Source organism: Lissotriton helveticus, chromosome 2_1, assembly GCF_964261635.1.
Source record: "Lissotriton helveticus chromosome 2_1, aLisHel1.1, whole genome shotgun sequence".
NCBI lineage: Eukaryota > Metazoa > Chordata > Amphibia > Caudata > Salamandridae > Lissotriton > Lissotriton helveticus.
Window position 1 is genome coordinate 303,804,185 of NC_136059.1, and position 23,118 is coordinate 303,827,302.

At 43.0% G+C, this 23,118-nt stretch overlaps 1 protein-coding gene across 24 annotated transcripts in view; it reads left to right on the plus strand.

The window, feature by feature from the left end:
• Window positions 1-23,118, plus strand: part of NEDD4L (NEDD4 like E3 ubiquitin protein ligase) — a 1,578,130-nt gene that overhangs the window by 1,049,565 nt on the left and 505,447 nt on the right. The gene's annotated exons all lie outside the window — the stretch shown is intronic.

Consider the following 23,118-nt stretch of genomic DNA (forward strand, 5'->3'; position numbering starts at 1 on the left):
ATGAATCCAGGTAGCGGGTAAAAGCTGGCTAAAATAGCATTGGTACTGAAGGGTCACTCTTGAAATAAACAATACAGTAAAAGTATAATAAATGTGCCTAGCAGGGGTGCGGGAGTTTATCCTTCTGAGGTAAATGCTAAACATTGTGGCAAAATATGGCATTTTACCGCACAATTAAACACAAAAATAAAAATGCACGAGGCATTACAAGTAGGTATGAAACTGAATGTAATTTTTCATGACCAGTCAGTTTCCTAAATGTATGTTACTAAAGCTATACTTGGAAACAACAGCGCAGAATTTAAAATGTTACTCAAAAGTCAAGGCCACAGACAGTCAGATAGACCAATGTTACAGCCCATAAAGCAGAGTTACTGCTCCGGATCGTACAGGCTCATGACTCATACGGCAGCAATCTAAATGCCTTACAAAGTCCATCAATACAGGTGATGAATTGTATCCACTCGTCATGAAATGGCAGCAAGTGAATCTGGCACAAAAGAACAAATATCAGCAGTGGTTCAGCATGAATTGTTACTCACATATACATATATTTAAATAATGCTGTCAATTATCCTAGATTAGCTTGTTGGTTTCTAAATATATGTACACTTTGCAATCAAAAAGGTTTTCATTTTGGAAAAATAACTGTTTAAATTGTATTTTGTTATTACATTTTTGATATACAATAAACAGACATAATTACATTGCACTTATATGTAGTAGGGTTTACAAATATCCCCCAAATCATAGGCACTATTTGGATCAACTATCAGTAATTCCGGAGCTTAACCTCAGAGAACACCTTCATATTACATACCGTTTTTCCTTATCATCAAATAGTCCTCGCATTCGTTTGACCTTACTCTGATCTCATTCCAGTAGGCAGGCTCCGTGAAAAAACTGTGTTTCCTACAGTACATCAGTAACCATTATTGTATATTTCTGGCTGACCTCCAAATTACTGATTCCATATATTGGGCATATGGTGTCGCTTTCTTGTTTTGGTTGATTTGCGCACCAGTTATAAGTTACTGGTCACTGCTATATTCCGCAGCCTTATCACACCTCTCTCTTAAACAAACTTGCAATGGGCCCCAAATGTCACGTGACCGTGAAGTGGGTGGCAACAGTTCCGCATACGTGACTAGTTGGTCTTTACAGTAGGTAATGTCGTCTAACTATTCCTTAAATTTGGTTGCCCGCCCCCTCCTCCATGTACATGCAACCCTGCTCTTTGCCAGCAGTAGCCCCAGTGAGCAACTTCATGTATGGTGCCTCTATTTCCTCTGTGTTTCACAGCAGCGCCATTCCCGGTGTAATATGTATGTGTTGCTCTATCATATGTGATAAGGTGTCTGACACCTTCATCCAGTAATCTTGTATCACGGCACATCCCAATGCTGTATGCAGAAAGCCTGCCCCCGCACTCCAGCATTCTACACATCGATCATCCGATCGTAGCTGATATCTATATAGCCTCGCCGGAGCATAATAGACTCAATGAAGATATTTATAATGGATGATTCGACTGCTAGCCGTTATCTCCCCTGTTTGCTTACAACAGTAAAGCCATTGTTTATCTGTCAGTGGTGTATCTAGCTCTGAGTCCCACCCAGCGCGTGCCCGCCCATCTCTTCCGGACGTTCCTTTTCTGCTCTCCTATATAGCAGAGATGCCATATGTGCAGCTCAGAAAGCCTGTAAAAGCATAAGCAGTGTATAAAGTGTTGGAGGCTCCTTTGGGAAGGCAGAGGTTCGCCGCTTTGACATCTTGACTGGGTCTGATATATAAAAAGACCTCTAGCTGAACTGATTTGCTGCCCTGTAGGAACGCCCCGCGATTTATGAACTCCCCCTCTTGGTAGAGATCGCCCCCTGTCATGCCTTTTCATTTTAGTATATTTCTACCGGTTGTCTCATGAGCGACTGGGATGAGCGGAAGATTGGGCAATGGCACCAGTGAAGAGAGTGATAGTGGTTTGCCCAATTGTACGCCAACTTTTGCCATGCCAAACCGGTACAGCCCACTGTTGTGAACGAATGCCCTGAACATGGGTGTTTAGCTCCAAGAAAGGCAGTGGTGGAGAGGGGGTCCATAAAACCCTGCCCTATTACCAGGTGTGGCATGTACTGTGGCGGATAAAAGCAATACGCTGCAAAGTGTGCTTGTGCACACAAGTAGTAGAGTTCCATATCGAGAGCCTGAATGCCACCTTTTTCAAAGGACTGGATAAGTGCATTCCAGCGTATTCTGAGTTGTTTGTCTCCCCACATCAATCCGATCAATTGTGTTTGTAAAGAACAAAAGAAATGGCACCTGGGGGGGGCATGGTTTATTTGTAAATTAATAAACTTTGGCAGGATCACCATTTTAATCAAGGAGATTACATCTCGCCAATGACAGCGGTAAAGTGATCCATCATGACACTGATACCGTAAGGGCTTCCATTGCTGTGCCATAGTTGGTTCCCAGCATCGCCTCTCTATCTCAGGACACCAAAATCCCGATATTTGAGGTCAGAGTCGCACCATGTCAAGGGGTAATCCAGTGGGAATTTGTGTGTATTTGGTGTGAGGGAGAACATGCGAGATTTGCCCCAATTGATGGTCACTCCCATTATTTCCCCAAACTGTATAAATTCTCGGAGGACAGCGTTCAAACTAATTTGCAGATCTCGGAGATATAGAGTGATAGCATTTGCTTAAAGGGACACCAGCAAGTGTCGGGCAGGGTACCTCAGTGCATATTTCTTATGGTGCTGTTGCTTTTCTGTGGCCTAAGGTGTGATTGCTAGTGCAACTAACAGGGGTGACAGGGTGTACCCCTGTCTAGTGTCACGAGAAATCATTATTGGGTGAGAGTAGCACCCATTGATTTGCACAAGCGCCTGCTGTTGATTATACAGTAGGGCACCCCATGAGAGAACAGGCGGGTAGGGGAAAAGGGGGGTCCCATTCGTCGCAATATGGCAAATAAATATTCCCACTCTGATGAGTCAAAAAAAGTCTGCCACCGCCGTATTAATGCAAACAGGGTTTGTAAATTATGGGAAGTGGACCCCCCGGCTCAAAGCCGGATAGGTCCGGCAGGACCAGCATGTCCATCAGTTGACTAAGTCTATTGGCTAAAACTTTAGCCAGTGTTTTGGCATCACAGTTTGAGGGATAGCAGCCTGTACGGTTGCACATTTGGTTGCAGACTTTCCCGGCTTAAGGGGAGAGATGATCATAGTCTCGTGCATCGTAGGTGGCAGCAGGCCTGCGGTGTTAACTTCGACATCAACTTTTTTCAATATGGGGACCAGGGTTCCTGCATAGCATTTATAGAAGTCAGATGGCAGCCCATCCAGTCCGGGCTCTTGGCCTGATCTCAACTACATTATGGCCGTCCTTATTTCTTAGGCGCTCCTAGAACCTCCCCTATAGCCTCCAATCGCCAGTGTGAAGTACTGGCGCAGCACCCCTTGAGTAAAGTGGAGCAGATTTATTGTGGTTTTCCGAAGGCGCCCTCTCCTGCGGAGCGGTGGACACCATGGAGGGTAATTGTCTGACATCATTCCCAGTGTTGATGCCTCTGGAATTTGAGACCCTATGCCATAAAATCAAGTCAGGCTCCCCAGCTGACCCATTGCCATCAACTTATTTTCAGCAGCTCCATTCATCGATTGCTCATGTGAGCCTAGAAGTGGCAAATTTGTCTTTGAGGTCAGCTTCTGTTCCTAGGGCATGAAAGCACGCCAAAGTCATTCCGTTGATAAAAAAAATCTACTCTTGATCCGAATGATCCGGGCAACTATCGCCCCATATCCCAGTTGCCTTTTTTGGCCAAGTTAGTGGAAGTACACGTGAATTCTGTGCTATCCAAATTTATTGAATAACACAGCATTTTTTATTCATCACAGCATGGGTTCCGACCTCGGCATAGCACTGAATCGGCGCTATTGGCGGTATCGGAATCCATTCGGAGTAGGTTGGATGTGGGAGACTCCGCTACCTTGGTCCTGTTGGACCTAAGTGCTGCTTTTGATACGGTGTTCCATGCGATTCTCCTCAAACGCCTCTGGGAAGTTGGGATCAGGGACGGGGCCCTGGAGTGGATCCACCATTTCTTGGAAGATCGGACGTTTCAGGTCTCAGTACCACCGATCCACTCCCAGGAATGTGCCAGGGTGTACCTCAGGGCTCTGTGTTAAGCCCACTCCTGTTCAATCTATATATGAGACCACTGGCAGAGGTGGCAAAAGACAGGAGATTGTCCTTGGTGTTGTACGCCGACGACACCCAGTTAGTAATTGTCTTCTCCAAAAACTGCTGTATTAACTTGGAGAAATTTAGGGAGGATCTGCTAGCTATCTCAGATTGGATGACAGCAAACTGTTTACAGTTAAATGCCAGTAAATCTGAGATATTGCTATTTGGCAAGTACCGGGAGCTCTGGTCTGAGCAGTGGTGGCCGGTTTGTCTGAAACCTGCCCCGTCACCTAGGGAGGCTGTGAAGAACCTGGGTATATGGTTTGACAACGGACTAACGTTTGAGAAGCAGACAAAAGCTGTAGCCGCTGTCTGTTTCGGGCTCTTGCGAGGGTTGAGACCCTTGCTTGGTTTTTTTCCCCCTAGAGTTCGTCAAACCATTGTTCAGGCGTCCATTCTCTCTAGGCTTGACTATGGCAACTCTCTGTATTTGGGAGCTAACAAGGCCAGCATCAAACGATTGCAGAGGGTCCAGAACGCTGCAGCACGACTTCTGATGGCCTTACCTAAATTCAGCTCGGTTGCACATGTGCTCCCAAAGCTTCATTGGTTACCTATTGAGAAACGTGTTCAGTTTAAGGCGTTTGTATCTCACACAAGATTCTGACGCACCAAGCCCCGGGTGGGCTCTTGCCTGCTGACACCTTACGTGCCCGGGCGTGCATTGAGATCTGCCGACCTAGCGCTTGTCTGTGTTCCTCGTGTTTGGAGAGCAAGGGCAGGGGGCCGTTCCTTCCGCTTTTTAGTGGCAAAACTTTGGAACTCGCTCCCAGCACATATTAGAGCTATTCCCAATCTCTTGGCATTTCGTAAAGCCATAAAAACCTGGTTGTTTCCACTCACTGATGTTTAGGTTCCTGGGCTGTGCTCTCTTGCTCTTTCCTCCGGGTCTCTGGTTGCGCTGGGACGCCTCGCCGCCTCGTCGCTGAGGCAGCCATGCGCATTATAAATCTTAAATAAATAAATAAATTCTTCTATCTTAACAGCCAGGAACTCTGCATGTGCTTCCAAGCCAGGCAAGCATAGTATCAGCTAAATATGTTGCTACCTCCACCGGTCGGTCCCTGCTTGTGGAATACAGATCCGAATAGTATGTCGTGAAGGTCTGGAGAATGTCAGCAGTATCTCTCTGCATATTCTCATCAATGTCTTCCGTTTCTAATAGGATATCCAAGTACATGTCTGCGCTTTTAGGGATATCCGAACTCCCATACATTCCAGGTCAAGAAATTATAATGGGATCAATTAGAAGTTTCTAGTGTACTCATGTGTCCAGTAGCTTGTATGTGCCTTGTGCTGAATGAGTGCAAAGCCTCGTACCCATGATGGACTGCTACTCATTTGGGGACAATAGTAAAGTGCAATATTAAACAATAACTTGTCGCTACTTCATTCCTCCCCCCACCCATATCATTGGCCCCATCCCGTCAGCCAATCCCAACCCATTTGAATAGTCAATCACAGAGCAAGAAAAACCAGTCACTGCCATTTTGTTGCATTACGTCGAACCTATTGAGAGACTGACTCCAGGGCTCAAAAGATACCCTGGTGTCGAAGGCAAGAAATAAAGAAAGAAAATGCAGTTTAATATGGGACAGAATTACTGGATAGGAGGTCAAGGACAGTAGGTAGTACTGCCTCAGCTCTCCGAAAGGCACTGGAGGTTTGTGCCTACTCTCCAACCCAGCTGTCTAAGACAGCTGGGTTGGAGAGTTTGTGTAGTGCACGTCGGTTTGGCCATAGCAAGGTAGCCGGCCAAACCGACATGCACAATTTATACTGAAGGGGTCACATGTCATTGCTGCCAATCTACATCATTGAAACACACTGGCCCCGCCCTGCCCTCTCCATTCGGCAGAAAGCTGGAAAGATAAAATAGTAGTAAGATCTTTCTAGTGCCATTTTATTTTTCCAGTTTTCTGCACAGCTGTGTGGCATGGCTGCGCTCCTCCACTCCTATGGAGGAACCCCTGAAGGTGCAGCATAGAATCCTTCCAATGGTAGTGCACATGACAATTTTCCACTGCTCCCTTTTTGTCATCATTTGCTGCATAGCCACTTCTTCGACTTTGAAGCTAATGAAAGGCAAATCTACTGTGCCAGTGAAAGTCTTCTTACTTACTAGAAACCTGCTTGTCCTTCATTGAATTGCATGGGGACAAGTAGAAGCCTGAAATAAATAGGAGTGATGGTTGTCCACAGTTTCTCCATACAAAATGCATCAACAAACTACCAGTCGACTACATTTTGGCATTCATTCTAGACTAATCAATCACACCCAGCACGAAGTTTAAAAGAAACTGTAGAGTTATAGCTAATGCTAATATGATCCAACACACATATCCAAGAACTAAATTCCTGTATTCCATGTGTTCACCAGCGTCAAAATTGTGATCTTACACACTAGAGACAAAGTATTTCCCCATCAGATTCAGCAGGCCGGTGGTTCCAAGGTCAAGTTTATCCTTTCTTTGAAATGGAATGCCTAATGCCAACATCCATTACATTCTAGAGTGCTTTCTGTTATCCAACTTTATTTGTTTGCTAACGTCTTGAGTGAACTTTTAGCAAAGCTGTGTTGTATTCGTAAGACTACATTTTCAGCTTGGAACTTTCAACACGTTTCAACTTTGAATTCAAGTAGATTTGAAAAATCGATTAACTATGGGACATCTTTGTGGGATTCTGTACTGTATATGAAACAGATGTGAAATAAACCCTCGGGCTAAACCACCCACCCCAAAACCAGGCCAGAGCATTTCTTGATCACTGTGAGGATGGAGTGCTGTTCATTCAATAGGTGATCCTAGGAATTGACCAAACCTTTTGCTTGCTGTGGATGGTCTTTGGAGCTCTACATGTGTCTACAATTCTAATATATTTCTGTAGTCGTTGTTGTGGCATGACATTCTGTGTAATATGCTGCTAAGACATTATGGATTTTAGCTAGTCTTCATTCAAAGTGGTCAATAGCACCTTTCTGATGTTGTTTGAATCCCTATCGATGTTACTTCAGCAGGTTTAGTTCCTCATTATATCATTCTTAGTTGCTGGCACTTATCCTTTCTAGGATGGTTGTTATGTCATTGCGTATTTGTGTTGCACGCTAATCACACATGAGGGTTTTGAGGCGCTATGCAGGTGGTTAGGCAGCTTTCTCCTTGGTGAGGTCATTCGAAAGCCAGGTCTCTAGCTTCTTCCTGAACTCATGAAACGAGGATGAGACTGATGTGTTGAGGGGTGTTGTTCCATGCTTTGAGGTATTATAGGAGAATGCACGGCCTACGGCTGTCCCTTTGTGTGAATATGCATGCCAGTGAGAGTCTGGCTGAGCAGAGGTGTCTGGGAGGTATGTGGAAGTGTGTGCTGCTGTTAACGTAGGCAGCGTCAGTGTTGTCTAGTGCCTTGTATTTGTGTGTCAGCAGTTTACACTGGCTGTGTTTCTGATAGGGAGTCAGTGCAGTTCTCTGGGGTGTGGGGTGATGTGTGTTCGGCGAGGCAGGTTGATGAGTCTAGTTACGGCATTTTGAATGGTTTGGAGCCTATTCAGTTGCTTCTTGGTGCTTATTGCATAGTGTGTGTTGCCGTAGTCAAGTCTGCTGATAATCTGGGCCCATGTAACCATTTTTCTGGTGTTTTCTGGTAGCCATTTGAAGATCTTTCAAAGCATTCTAAGAATATGGAAGCACGTGGAGGTCACTGCGTTTAATTGAGGTTTCATGTTGAGCTTGTTCTCCGGGATGATTACAAGATTTCTGGCATGGGTAGTGGAGGTCATTGTGGGGCAGAGGTCAGTTGGCCACGAGGTAGAGACTCAAGCTGAAGTTTTCCTTCCGAAAATCAACACTTCAGTTACTTTGAAATTAAATGGTAAAATACAGAGGTCCCTGTTCAGTAAAGAACCTACCCCTGAAGAAGCAAGTTTAAAGACAGATTTTCACAGGTGTTTGCTTTCAATAAGGCTTTCTGCTGTTACGGCCTATAGTATTGTGGTAGGGGTAGTCACTGCATCTTTCTTTTGGTTTTCAGTCCTCATTTAAAAATGTGAAAATATGGGTTCGTTTTCATTGATTTTACAGGAATGTGGAATTTTATAAAAAAAACTACTTGTTCATGGGGCAGGTTGCTTAATAAATCTACTTGTCCCGTAAAAAAATCCATGTGTCCCTTTGGTGCTACGTAGTGCAGCAACAAATTATGGCAGCAATCTATCTCATTACATAAAAGATCTGATATTAGCCTATCTGTTTATGCCAGAGCTCATACTAGGCTCATTGCTAGTGTTAGCATTCTAGCAATTCCTTTATTTTGCTGTCTTTCCACAGATCTACATACTGGGGCTGGAGGTAGCGTTAAGCAATAGTTCCAGAGTTGGAATGCACTTTTGAGAGTGTGCCGACCTACTAAAGTGCATGTTGTAGGGGTGTCGCCAGCTTTTCTGTAATCTTTTCCCACGCTGAGAAAGATTGGAAATTCACTCCTAATGGTGGCAGTCTTGGTGAAAAAATTGGTTGGGGGAAAAGTGATCTTGTAAATGCTCAACAGATTTTCCCATGAGCAAACCTACACCTACATATTTGCTTGTGCCAAAAAGCAGTTCACTAATATTTTCTAGAAGTACAATTTCTTGTCCTACGTCTGTAAATTGTTGTGAATTCATGAAAGCCTGAATCTGCACTATTGCAAGGACATGTACCATGGGTGAAACTTTGTCACTTACTTAAAAAATTGGGCACCTAATTAGGTCCGGAGTTAACCAAGAACTTTTGTTTTTATTAAAGTTCTATCCTTTGATCGATTGATCGTCTGGCTTCTGCTCTTTCACAAGGAACATATCAGCACACAAAGTAGTTTTGTTTAGTGCCACGGACACCTGTGCCACTGTGTGCTTTTTGAGACCAAAAAATATTATTGCTTTTTGCCAATATGTGTTATAAGAGTGAGGGCCTGGTAGTTGCCACAAAGTTTTACAAAAACCGTGTCAAAACAAGACACCCATTGACAAAACCAGAAGGCTGACCTCCAGTATCAAGCCTATTGGCTTTGCCAATACTTGTTTATGTTCATGTTTTCCATCATCTTGTTGTAACTTCTTGCACTGGTTTTCCATTATGAATATTTTTGGTTTTACTAGCATGGATCAACACATTTTACTAAATGATGTTTCAAAGAAAAGTTTCCTACAAGTTCAGTTTAGCAAAACTTTCTTTTCTTAGTTGATTTTTATTTTGTGGACATTATATTTTGAAAGCAAAAGATCATCAGTCTTGCTTTCAAGGTTCTGCAGATATCGGCATGTCATTATAAAATATTCTGGGAGCATTGTATGTAGCCTCATATTGTTAAGCTTTACAAACGTGTGTACACGTTTTTAAACTGGAACCACTGTCAGTAGTGTAGTCCGAACTTCGAACATTTCCTTGGAGCACTCACCCTAATTAGAAAGACTTTGTATTAAAGAACCATGCATACAAGTTCAAACAGGGTTAACATATTGACACAAATATTACTTTAACTGCAGACAATACCCTTCCCCGATCCTTAATGTGGTACTGTAAACTGGCAGCCAAAGGGTTTGTGCTGCATTGGTTTGGGCCTACTTGTCCAAATAAACATGAAAACTTGTTGTCCTTGACCCAAACAATATGTCCTGGGAGTCCGGCTATAGGAATTTCACACCCCTGGTATATTTCCTTTCATTTTATCAGCACAATTCAGTTTTCACTAATAGTATGACCATTGATCACCATATCCACATACTTCACAAATATGCCAGACTATCCACAGCGATCATTGCAATATTAAATTTAGGATATTTATGTGACTTTTTCATTTATTATTCGCAATAGGTACATACATAATGAAACATTACAATATTTTATTTCCACTTGGGGTTTTTCATATACCATACAGGCCTAAAATTGCATTTACACCCCGTTACATGTACATTGAAACTTCAGCTGTATCAGATAATCACATCATTGTTTTCACTGCAAGCTCCTCATGTCGACAAACGTCTCATGACAATGAGTGAGTCAATTACATGTCCAGATAAGAGAGGTATGTTTGCAGGGTGTCCCAGTCGTCTGTAGGCCATGTGTGTTTAGAAAGAGTGGCATAATCCTCAAACTACTCACTACACGTGTCCAGGTTCAAAACCCAGTCCTTGTACAAAGTGAGCTTACCTCTTCCCCATAGAATGGGTTCCGCTCCATGGGTGTTTGTTTGTCTGGTCAGCCTTTTAGGTTGTATAGTTATGTTGTGAAGTTGCCAGTCTTGGAATCTATGAAGTTCAACTGCTTTTCATTTCCTTTAATAAGCTTTAGATATCTTGTTGAGTCCATGTTTCTGCTCTTTTCTTACATAATTTTCGCTCTGAATCTCCTGGGAACCAGCGGATGATCCAGCGCGACACCTAATCAGGCATCAATACTCAATAACATCACATATAAATGCCCATACATATTCACCCAAATCCCTGATGCTCTGGGGTCAAGTTTTAATGACATGATCAATTGTTTTTTTCTACAGGTTCCATCATATCTGACATTTCTAAATACATAACTGAACCTGCATGTCAACTCTCTTTCCTCTGGTCGATGGACCATTAGTTGAGAAGTTGATGGTAATAATAGTACTATCTTTCTATCTAGTTAGCTAAATAATCGCAGTCTCTCGGTAAGATTAATAAAGTTTATCGCAAAATAATGTGAGAGAAAGAATGCTAATTGCATACAAGTTACAAGGCAAACACAGAAAATTCACAAAAGTGAGAGAAAAACATCAACAAAAATGCAAACAGTGTTATACTCATCATATGAACAAAATGCATATGAAGGAGTGGATAGATTAAGAGACACAAGTTTCAGGGACAGAAATACATTTGAAAATGATTATGCAAAATGTAGGAAAACATGAAACTATACTACACCCAAAGATAATCAGGGAACAAAGATTTCAGGATACAGGAACGGGACAGGGGCAGGATCAGTTAAGCCTCTCTGCAAACCGGCGGACAGTGATGAATACCCCTCTATCACTCGAATGCACTCTCGCTCTCTCCTGCAGCAGCTGCTAACCCCACACCTAGGACACCCCAGTTATACCCTAAAATCTACATGTCCAACCCACAGTAGTTGAAACAATTTTCGGAACTCAGACACTCATTGGATGGTTTGGAGGGTGGTCAATCACAACAACTTGATCACATTCATAATTCTACAGTCTTCTTTGTTTTTACATCATTCTCATTACGTGATCCTCGACTTGTCAATTATTTATTCATTCATGATACATGTAACAAATTTCATCTTTCACATTAGTCCTTTTTGCTGTGTCCGCGGAAGAAGTATATACACTGACTTTGGGTTCCACGGCCAGTCTTGTCTCTTGGCTGACAAACAATGTTTTTTCCGCAGCTGATCAACCTTGGGCTTTCGCACTCTTCTGGAGCGATCAGCTTTTCTGTCTATTTATTGGGCTATTCATGCTTTTCTCCAGCCCCCATCTATCATGTCAATTTTAGGAAATGTAGGCCCATTCAGCTCACTATGACGAATAAAACATAGGCATTTATTAATTACATGTAATGCACTTTTCTCTGTTTACCACCCACCTTTGCACTATCCCATGTTAATATTACTCTTAACAAAGCTTCAAGCAAAAGCGGCATTATTTATTATTATTTTTAAAGCAAGATGCGAAATGCGGCCTAGTTCTTTCATGCATTAGTTCACATTAAGGCACGCATGCCCAAAGCGGTTTCCCGTGTATTTATGTAAATCATACTTTAGTTTCCACTGCACACTGTTAGTAAATATTATGGGGGTGTCAATTCAAGCAGGTTTTCTTTTTCGCAAAACCCTGCTCCATCACGGACGACTTTGCTACAAAGTTTAGTCTGGGCTGCTTAGCCTCTGTTTTACTCGAGTTGTTAGTATCTTTCCTGAGACTACAACACCAGACTGTCACCGCCCTTAATGATGTATTGATCATTTCACAACTAAGTGCAGTGTGGGAGGGCCCACCAGCTGTTTGTAATAGCCTGGTCCTTGTGATCAACTGTGCTGGCACGACGGGTCTATGAGACCAGCGATATGCCAGTGCTGTAAGGTGCAGGCCACCATCATCTTTATTTGCCTTCCAGGGTTCTACGGTGCCCCAGTTTTTCTTCAGTATCCAGTGCTCACGCCTGCTACCTCATACAATACGTGCTTGGAGGTGCTTGGAGGTATACGTTAACAGTCCTTCTTCTTCTCCGTAGTATGCGAGATGGATATTCCTCTTGAAGCCAGGCCTCAGCCTCTCCCAGACAGAATTCAGGTGGCCAAGGCCCCAGATCTCTCAGTCCCTCACCCGGTGCGTTGCACAGTCCCCAGCAGGCTTCTCAGATCACTGCAGGTCTTATGTTGCTTTCCACATTGGCCTGGCGTCCCTGCACGTCTTCCGCCCGTGGCCAAGCACCTTTTCTGATCCAGTCCGTCTCCGCCCAGCATGCCATTGACACATGCCTCGCTGCTGTGTTTGGGGTCTCCATGACTCGTCAAAGCCTCGAGCCAGGAAGCTCTTCCTTCGGCCCAATTGCAGAGGTCAGCCTGTACGGGACTAGCTTAATTATCATCTAGCTCTGCTAGGAGCATGTTGTTCCATTGTGTTGGTGGGCATTTCAGGCAGATGTATTTGATGGATTTTAGCCTTTTCAAATCGTCGGCATCATGGATGTGCCCCCGCTCTCTCCAACCTGAATTCCTTTTGGATCGATTTTTAAATTTAATAATGCAGTAATAACAAGTGGAATTTTCAGTTCAGTTTCAGTTTTCATAGACCTTTCTTTGGCATGTCTTGTTTGGTAGAAAATGGTGCGATTCGTTACCTGTATTCTTCATGACTCCATGAGTTGTTATAATCCTTAAAGAACGAGTTGAGCCCCTGCACCAAAGACACAACACTTAAACATAAGACTATTGTTCTTGCTTCAAATCCATTTCTAGTTATTTATTGCACAGTGAAAACCTTTTAGTTCTATTGTCCTCCTTCCTCTGTTATGTATGGCTTTCTACCCACAGCTGTCTTAACTAAGCAGGCAGAACTTGTGTTCTTAGTGTGTGCTGTGTCTCAGGGAAAGTCAAAGGGCTGTGACGAGGAAGACTTGAGAGTGGCATAATTATGATTAGAGGGAAGTTCTCTTGCCATTATTACCCCAGCCATCTTCCCTGTGACAGTCCTTGCAAACAGAGGGTACACTTGAGCACAATTAAAATACAACCACAGAAGACAACCTGCAGCCATATGTAAACTCCAAGAGTGCCTTAAGTAGCAAGTGGTTGAATTCTTCCAAATTGTGCTTTGAAGGTAGGGAGGTGAAGACCTTGAGCTAGCTTTACGATGCATTGTATCATTCACAAGCCTGCTCTAACATCCTTGTAAAAACCAGGACTCCAACCTCCCCCTACTAAAAAATTATCTAAAGATGTGCTTCTTTTAAGAACACTACATTGTGATGCTTTATAACCCCTTCATACATAATGTGTGTGACTCCAAATGCTCGTCTGAACCCCATACTGTACAGTACTGCGCTGATGCTAGCTGGGTTTAAGCTATAACAATGCATTTCCATACAAAAGTGCATATCTTGGAAACTGAAATTATGCAGCTCTACAGCTCAGTGTCTGAAATGCAAAGAGGAGAGTCCTGAAAACTGAATCCCAGAGATGGGCTATTTTGTAAGTCAAAAGACAGCTAAAGGAAACCTGACAGGCCTCCCCCATTTGTACTGCATTAAGGCTCAATTAGCATTTCCAAAAGGGACTTCAGAAAGGGACATCAACAGAAAGTGGTTGGCACAAACCTATTGAGGATTGAAAAAGTTCTGCGTACCACAGTTAAAGAGGGAATACGGTTTCTTCAAGAGTGCTATATCAGAACAGGCTGAAAGATAGCTTGGCACAAGAGAGCCCACACCCTCCAATTCTAGGGCCCAAAGAATCCCCTCCAAGTACAAGACCAATAGGATCGCAAGCGAACAGCTTTAATTGGGCTCTAAAAAATTAGCCACAAGGAAAGTAGGAGTCTGGTTAAGACACATGCACTCAGTTTCCAAGCAAATAAGGTTTCCAGGGAAGATATGTGTTGTATACTTGCCATTAAAAGAAGCCAAATTTATCAGTCAAAGAAACTTGAGAGAGGAGCAGAACTGTGAAGTATGCCAAGTAATCAAATCAGCACTGAATTATTCTGCTATGAAAAGTCTCCAACCTAGCTGGTGGAACATAAAGTTAAACTTCCAAAGAGGTGGTTTGGCTAGAACGGCAGAAAGAGAGAGTACATTGAACAATATCATTTATGTTGCGGAGAAAGATGTTCTTAATCAGTGGGTGAGCTCAGGCTGGTGGAAAAAGCTGCAACTTCAGAATCCCCTGATTAGCCACAGTACCCTCTAGCAGTGGAACCACTGTTAAGAGTTTCACTTAAGAGAAAACTGGTGAGGCTATTGAAAAATGTCAAAATAGAACTAATGATGATGAATGAATGGTTAGATGGTAATCATCCTATGAGGGATTGCACGGAGATGGGCATATTTTAGCAGGACCGTCAACTAGCATTGTCCCAGGTCAACCATGTTGAATACTTAAAGAAAGTAACTGGCAGTTAATAATAACCATTTCTAAGACCATAGCAAAATTAGTCAAACATCTACATGATTTACCCCTTGTGGCCCTGCAAAATCTACACTGCAAAAGAATAACACAGGTCTAATTCTGTTGTCTAGAGTAAGTCTAATAGAGAAAAAAGGAGGTTCACTGGGGAGGAAGAGAATAGCAGCAGGACCTGGTTTAGTTCAGAATTTGGAAGGGTACGTTATGTTTCGAGTGAAGTAAGCTAGCCTCATCCTAGGAAATTATGACCACAGAAAAGAATTTGATAAATCCACGCTGAATATCAGGTACTCAAAGGAGGAAAGTTCTGAGCAATAACCTCGCAAAGAATTCAGCCATTGATGGTTTCCGTGCAAGGGATGCCAGTGCGACCATTTACAGACGTTCTACTTGCAACTCTTTATAAATGGATTTTCTTGAAAGAATTAAGTCTGAGAATTCCTCACTGGAATTCACCTTATTAGTTACTGATTCATGGACAAATTCTCCAGTTTACATGAAGTAGGACCACAATGGCTCTGGTACCATCCTGCCATACATGACTGAAATTCATATATTCAACTGGTGTCCACAGAAATCTTAACCATTACAAAACTCCATCTGGCTGAACCTTAGCAAGTAACTGTAATAAGGATGAGCCCAGGAAGGAGACTGCGATCATTGTAGGGAACACACTACTGCAGCATATTGCCCGCTGATCTGAGTTGTTCTGGCATAAACCTCATGTTACCACAGCCCTTCTTAGAGCCATACCTATGACTTCTTAGAGCCATACCTATGAAATACACATCTTAAGGAAAGCTATTGGATCCCTGCCAGTGCTGATGTAATTAAACATTAGTCAGATCCTAATTTCGAAGAGTCCATATCCCTTATGTAATCGAGCTTGCTGGGCCCAGGGAAAATCCCGAAGGCACTGCAAGCATGGTTGTATTATTTTGGTTGGCAGTCGTAATACCACAGATCCAGACAGCTTACTTAGAGAGATGTGTTCACACGTAGTGCTTGCTGCAACAGAAGTGAAGCTCCCTGGTGCAGCTAAAAACTGGAGATTAATATTGAGATATGTTGCCACATCTGAGACATCTGAGCCATCCTCTGTGTAGAGTATTTCAAATTTGAAACTTTCAAAGTAAACAAAGAACAGGGCACGTGATAACAAAAGGGACACCAACCATCCACACTCAAAGACAGTGTCTCAATACACTTGTATTAATCCACATGACTTTGCTGAAGGAATTTCAAAAACCCAATAGTGGGGCTTTAACCCACAAACCATATCATTGGCACATCGCAAAAATAAAATATCATTACATCTGGAAGTTACCACTGGGCTGACCTCTGAAGCATTGAACCTGCTACTATCTCATTGGAACCTCTAATATGCATTGGGGAAACTGAAGCGATCAGTCCTAAGAATCACTTACCAGGAACCTAACAATGAATAAAAATGCCTAGACTATTCCTAAATTACATACCCATCGACTCACAACTATGAGAATGTGAGTTTGATTGTTTGTGCTTTGCTTGTAAGACACTAATCTGTGAGCTTAAGACATATGTAAATTATATGTTCAGTGATTTGTGGTCCTTAGTGTTGGGCTCCATCCCGCTAACTCTTTGCACACTCACTCTCATAAAGGTTGGTATGGGTTAATTCTCCATAGGCCTGCTCAGGAGTACTGCTGCTTTGAAGATGCTGTGGGGATAGGCAGTGATCCCAACTTGCAGATTTGATTTAAGGGATCGCTGCTCTGGTTAAACCTAAACCTGCCACAACATTTTCTGTTGCACGAAAGGTAGATGCCAGGGGATAGAAGATCAACGGATCTTTCTTGTGTGGAGACAGAAAGGATGAATGTCAGACAGGGTAATACCCACCACTTCCTTTGAAGTGGCTAAAGCACAACCATGAAGCCTGATGAGCATTTAATTGCAGGGCCCTTACAAATTTGGCACAATAGAAATTCAAAGTTTGGAAACATAAATCTGATCAAACGCCTTTTTCTTAGACTGCAGAGCATAATTACTAGTTTCTGGGAGGAGACTGGAAAATAGAACGTGTGATTTCTATTCAAGAGATAGAGTATGGGCTATCCAATTGGACCTCTTCTTGATCAATACTTCTTCCCACATATTTCTTATCTTGTGTATATGTGCCAGCTACATTGGATCTGGAAAGAATCTGGAGCAATAGGTCCCCAGCACCACTACACAACTCCATTCACAGTATACCTTCCCAGGAAGTGTGACCTCAGCCGATATATGATGGCCCCTTGGATGATTGTGCTAGTTCCTTTTTCCATCCTTTACCAACATGGCTCTGGAGCTCTTTTTCAGTATCCACCGAATTCCTCAAATACTTCACCCAAGGTCTTGTGGTTCAAATCCTGTTGACAATGTCCCAATCAATCAATCAATCAATCAATACATTTATAGAGCGCGCTACTCACCCGTAAGGGTTTCAAGGCGCTGAAAGGAGCGGGGGTGCTGCTACTGCTCGAAGAGCCAGGTCTTGAGGTGTTTCCTGAATGTGAGGTGGTCATGGGTCAGTCATAGGTGGGCGGGGAGGGAGTTCCATGTCTTGGCCGCCAGGTAGGAGAATGATCTTCCTCCGGTGGTGGTTCTGCGGATCCGTGGGACGGTGGCGAGGGCGAGGCTGGCAGAGCGGAGTTTGTGGGTTGGAGTGCGGAACGTGAGGCAGTTGTTGAGGTATTCGGGGCCTATGTCGTGGAGCGCTTTGTGGGCGTGGGTGAGGAGCCTGAACGTGATCCTTTTGCTGACCAGTGCAGGTCTCTCAGGTGGGCTGATATGTGGCTGTGGCGAGGGATGTCGAGGATGAGTCGTGCGGATGCGTTCTGTATGCGCTGGAGTCTTTTCTGAAGTTTGACTGTGGTTCCTGCGTATAGGGCGTTCCCGTAGTCTAGTCGTCTGGTGACGAGGGCCTGGGTGACCGTCTTTCTAGTTCCGGTAGGGATCCACCGGAAGATCTTATGGATCATGCGCAGGGTGTTAAACATGAGGATGAGATGGCATTGACTTGCTTGGGCATCGTGAGAGAGGAGTCCAGGATGAATCACAGGTTGCGTGCGTGGTCAGTGGGTGTTGGTGTGGTGCCCAGTACTTTATTTTTTAGGCCAGCCCCTGAAAAACACTACCCTGGACCTAGAGGTTCTCCTGTATTGATGAACTCCTTGGCACTGATTCAAATGAACTTGAGTTACCTAAATTGAATTTCAGGGGAATGGAGGGAAAATTATTTACCTTCAAATGACATTGGTCTTGATATATGTCAGTAAGGTGATAATCCCTGTCTGTCAGACCCTCATTCTTCGAAAGCTTGTTTTTTCACAGCTGCTATGTCTAAAGCAGAGGAGTCGCTTAAGTTGCCCATTCTGTTCGTGAAGCCCGAATCCATCGTTCTAATGAAGTATAGCGTTAGTCTTTGGCAACTCACACTTTTCTTTCTTTCACCAAGGTTCTATTGGAATTGATGATGGCTGCCTGGGAAAAATCCATTTTGGGCCCATCCGTACACAGGCAGATCAATATTTACCATAGGCACATGGTCTACTTTCCACAATTCTTATTGACTTATCCTTCATCGGAGAGCTTGGTGTTTCAAGCATCTTCAGCACAATTGAATCCCGCACTTTTCCAAAAGCAGTATTGGACCAAACTTACAAATGCCTTTACTCAATTTCACAATTAGAATTTGCTTGAGGCGGTCTGGTATTGCGTCCAGTGGTATCAATCCTCGAGGCATCGCTTCCTCAAACCTTACTGTGCTCCATATTTCACTACCCCGCTCCTCGACTGGTTCGGATTGCGCTGCTCCCCACCCTTTTCTGCTCTATGCAGGAGACATCCTGAAATAGTTAACTTACTTGCTGTGATGAAGGGGATGTTCTTGAGGATGGCCATGATCTTTCTTTGGTCCACAGGGGAGATTGCTTGACCATACATGCTTGAAATTTTCGTTTTATGTACCAGCCATAGAAGACGCACATCTGTGAAAACTAAAAGCGGATATTGCCTCCATTCTCCTCCTTGATTTTTGTTCCTTCAGATTCATGGGCATTGCCAGAACTCTTACATGTGCTGACTCAAGATGGCTGCCACTCAGATAAGGATATACATTTTTGACCGATGTATGATGGCTGATTAACATTTCCTCTGACATTGCTTACTGTTTCTATAATATAGAAAGAACCCAGAGTATGGATAGGTTACTTGCAAAACATTCAACGTTTATCGTCCTCCGGCTGTCTTTTTTGTCCTTACTGGTGCACCATTTTTTCTGCAGCAAGATGTTTGTCGGGCTTAAGAAACCCTGTACCTCTATTACTGGCTCTTTTTGCTAATCTGATTCTGGTTAGGTTTGGTGCCTTACCATTTTCCCGTTTTCTCATCTTTGCAATTACGCATTGCAACATTCTCTAGGAGTTTTGCCATTGTGGTTTATTCATCCTTCTGGGACTGTTTCTTGAAGACGGTTGGTCACCTTTTACATTCTGACTGTGCAGGCTGTTTGTTCTGGAAGGGGTCGCCCTTCTTCAAGCAGTGAGAGGATCAGAAAATAGAGTGCTTCATCCAGCCCCTCACATCAGACTCTACGTACGAGCAGCCTTCTCCGTATGGTGGAGGAGCAACTTCCTCCTCCTGATTTGCAATACTGTGTCAGTGGTTTGCACCTGCAGTTGAGGCTGAGCTCGCAGTCCGGTGATACTTACTCTGTCTCCATGTAGGGAACAAAGACTTGAATAAACATGAGAAGGCTTTGTGCAAATGTAAGACATTGTCTGCTGCCCCCACAAGTCTCCATCCTGTCACAAAAGTTGGAAAGGGAAATCTGCCCCATGCTTATTAACTTTCTGCAGACTGATTTGCACGGAACCATGGTTGGGCAGCATAAACATAGCTGTAGAAATAACAGCCACTACTTTGCGACCCTACCGTTGCCCATCGCACCCTGCTTTATAATGGTTAGGGGCTGGTGTGCTTTAGAAATGTGCTTAGCATGCTAAAGTTAGTGGCAACAGGTGAGATTATGCTGTGTATTCCCTCATGTTCCCATGTTTCTTGCAGTGCAGCATGTGCATCCTCAGAGGGGCACATTGGCTTGTTTGCTGCTGCTGTGTTCGAGTGCTTACCTGCCTTTACCTAGATTTCATTTGTTTCCGATATGCTGCATCTCACGAAGCTGGTTTAAATACAGCGACACGATTATTCTGCATTCATTTGCGTCAGCCTTGTTCTTTCTCCCCCTCTAAGCCTACGCACGCTCTCAGCTGTGCCATGGTTTATCTAAAAATAACTTCACAGTAGCATAAATAGATGTCGGTCATGTTATCTGTTCTGACCTGCAGCAGTGGGACCGGTAGTAAACAAACACTTTTCATATTTGTAGTTTGCCATGTGCTGTGTCCAACATATTGCAAAAGGACTATTTGAGGACGGGATAGGAGAACCCACCTTTGCTCACTTAATGAAATCCGCATTGGCAATGCCAGCAATCTGGCTTTAGTGTGCTACACTCTGCACTCACATGTGTAGTCTTTTACCTGTGATGTTCTGGGAATAGACCCAGAACCAAGAAAGAGAGTCTGTCCGCTTTTCTGTGATGGATCATGTCACAACCAAAAGTGCATGATTAGAGGAAGTATGTGAGGGGACCTGGAAGGCTGAAGCAGAGAGCAGACCTATTCAGGACCCGAGCTAGCAGATACCTTGTGTGCAATGAAAAATGTCTCAAACCAGATACATTTATTCACCAGTAGTGTGAACAGGAAGGTAAACCGGTAACAGAGGTAGAAACTGCATTTTCACACTCTGAAGGTGACTTAAAATAGGGAAGCCAAGCAAGACTATATTCCAGCAATCCAGATATGATGGGATTGCTGCTTCGATCTCCGTACTTCTCCCTTCAACTCAGAGCAAGGAAGAAATTTCCTTAAGCGCTTTAAAAAAAAAAAAGGAGAAACCTGGACCGGCGATAATGGTGAAATGCGGGCAGAAGATAAGTATGAATACTAACACCAGAGCTTTTCGGCATTGTAGCAGTGGCTGGTGGGAATCTGACAGCTAGTGACTACCCTTTGGAGGTTTAAGTCTAAGGTTGATTATCTAGAACCAACTCCTCCCTTTTATCTGCATTCAACTTCTAAAGTTTATTTACCATCCATCATGCGACTGAAATAAGAGATTCATGAAGTTTGAGGAGCTTAGCGTTTTGTTGAGGCAATTTGTTGTAACTGTAATTGTGTCAACTGTGTAGCTAAAAATGGTAAAGCTAAAAAGAATACATTAAAGCATCTGAAAGTACTGAATAAACATTAAAGAACACCACAAAGTGCACAATAATTATTAATTGTGTTTTGACTTTTAAAAAGAAAAGCTACTTTAACACAACCTAATACTAGACCTAAGATTACAAATGTACACAATGGAAGATAGACTTCTCTAGCACCACCTAAACTAAAAATTGGTGTCATAAGTATTCTTAGTGTAAACAATTTACAGCCCCCCTCCATGTGTGTTTATCAAGAGTTCACAACAGGAATCTCTTCCTTTTGCAGTAGCCCCACAGTTTTCAGTGGAAAACCGTCACTTTTTGTCTTTTTCTGGGTACACAATGACTTGACTCGCAGATTAATGGGGCAGAACAATCCAAGACATTCTCTCGTATGGATTGTGGGCTATAAACGTACAACTGAGTAACATGCAAAAATAACACCAAATAAATTTGTGTCCAGACAGTTTTTTGGAACCTTATTTTAATGCGTACTCAACTAAATATTATACCCCAAATGAGAAATATTTGGAAGATTTCTGATGCTATTACAACATAGACTCGAACAACCCTGAAGGTGGAGCCACAGGTCACTTGGCGCGGAAGGAGATGTGTACGGGGATAGTGTCGCTGGTGAATGAGTAACAGTAACCCAGGACAACCGCCATTAGCCATATGTATGGTGCACTTACATACATCCCTGTGGACTGGTTGGTCCCAGACCCCTTCTACATAGTTCAAAAGTTGGGGACATAGTTCAAAAGTTGTTTATTACTTGTTTAGGTTATTTTGTTATTGTTTCTCTTCGTTCTCCCACTTCCCATTGGCTTACATCTATACTGTCCAAAACAAACAATGCATGGAGACTCCTAATGCCTATCAGATAGCACACACAGATAAGCCGACTATGGAATGGGGGAAGACACAAGCTCAGCACCGTTGATTTTCGGTTTCATTGGCCACTATGGGACTATGAATAAGTGACTTGAACCTATGCTATTTGCTGGGATGACTTTCCCATATTGGCTGGCTTTTACACAATGTGTTGTGCGTGCCATGTGGGGGGCCTAAATGTTGGAAAGCCATTGTTTTGAAAAATTACCCGCTAATTTGCTGTAATAGTACATGACTTAAATGCTCCCCCCCCCCCCCCCCAATTTTTTTTTCATATGTGTGGAATGGGGTGCTCACAATGTTCAATAAAATATTGGGGTTTGGCACACGTGTGCTTTTGCTGTGCTCACTTCCTAGATGGTGGACAATATTGTCTCATAATTTGTGGGAATGAAGCATTAACACAGCATTTACACTCAATAAATTAGTATTCAGCCAGTGTATTTTCTTTAAAAAGGAAAGATGCTTTCATGCACACCCAATTAAATACTATAATCAAAATAAATATTTATTAGATTACAGCTGGAGTTATAAATTGAACCAATCCTATATGGGCCTTTCAGATTCACCAGAGTGCAAATCGTGTTCCCTAAAGATGGATCACAGGGAAACTCTTCCCGTGTAAATGTAGTCTGGTTCTATTATAGGTGAGACAGTTGTGAACCAGCAGGTTAAAATACTAAAAACCAGCAGTGACCTTGTATGAGCCTGTTGGAAAATATGTAGCTTTTCAAAGGTTAAAGCTACAGCCTTTCTTAAGTTGTTCACAATGTAACATGAGAGGCCTACTGCCTTTGCCACCACACTTAAAAATCAATAAAGCAAGCCTATTGGTTTTAACTTGCACATACATATGATTGTCTGTGCCTAGAGAAGTCCGTCACATAATTAAGACAGAACTGAAGTATTCATTGATTAGAACACTAGCCCTCCTTATAGAGACACCAAGAATATACTATGGCTAGACCTCAAATGAAATAGGTATACTTCCTTATTGCATTTGTCAGAGTTGACAATGTAAAAT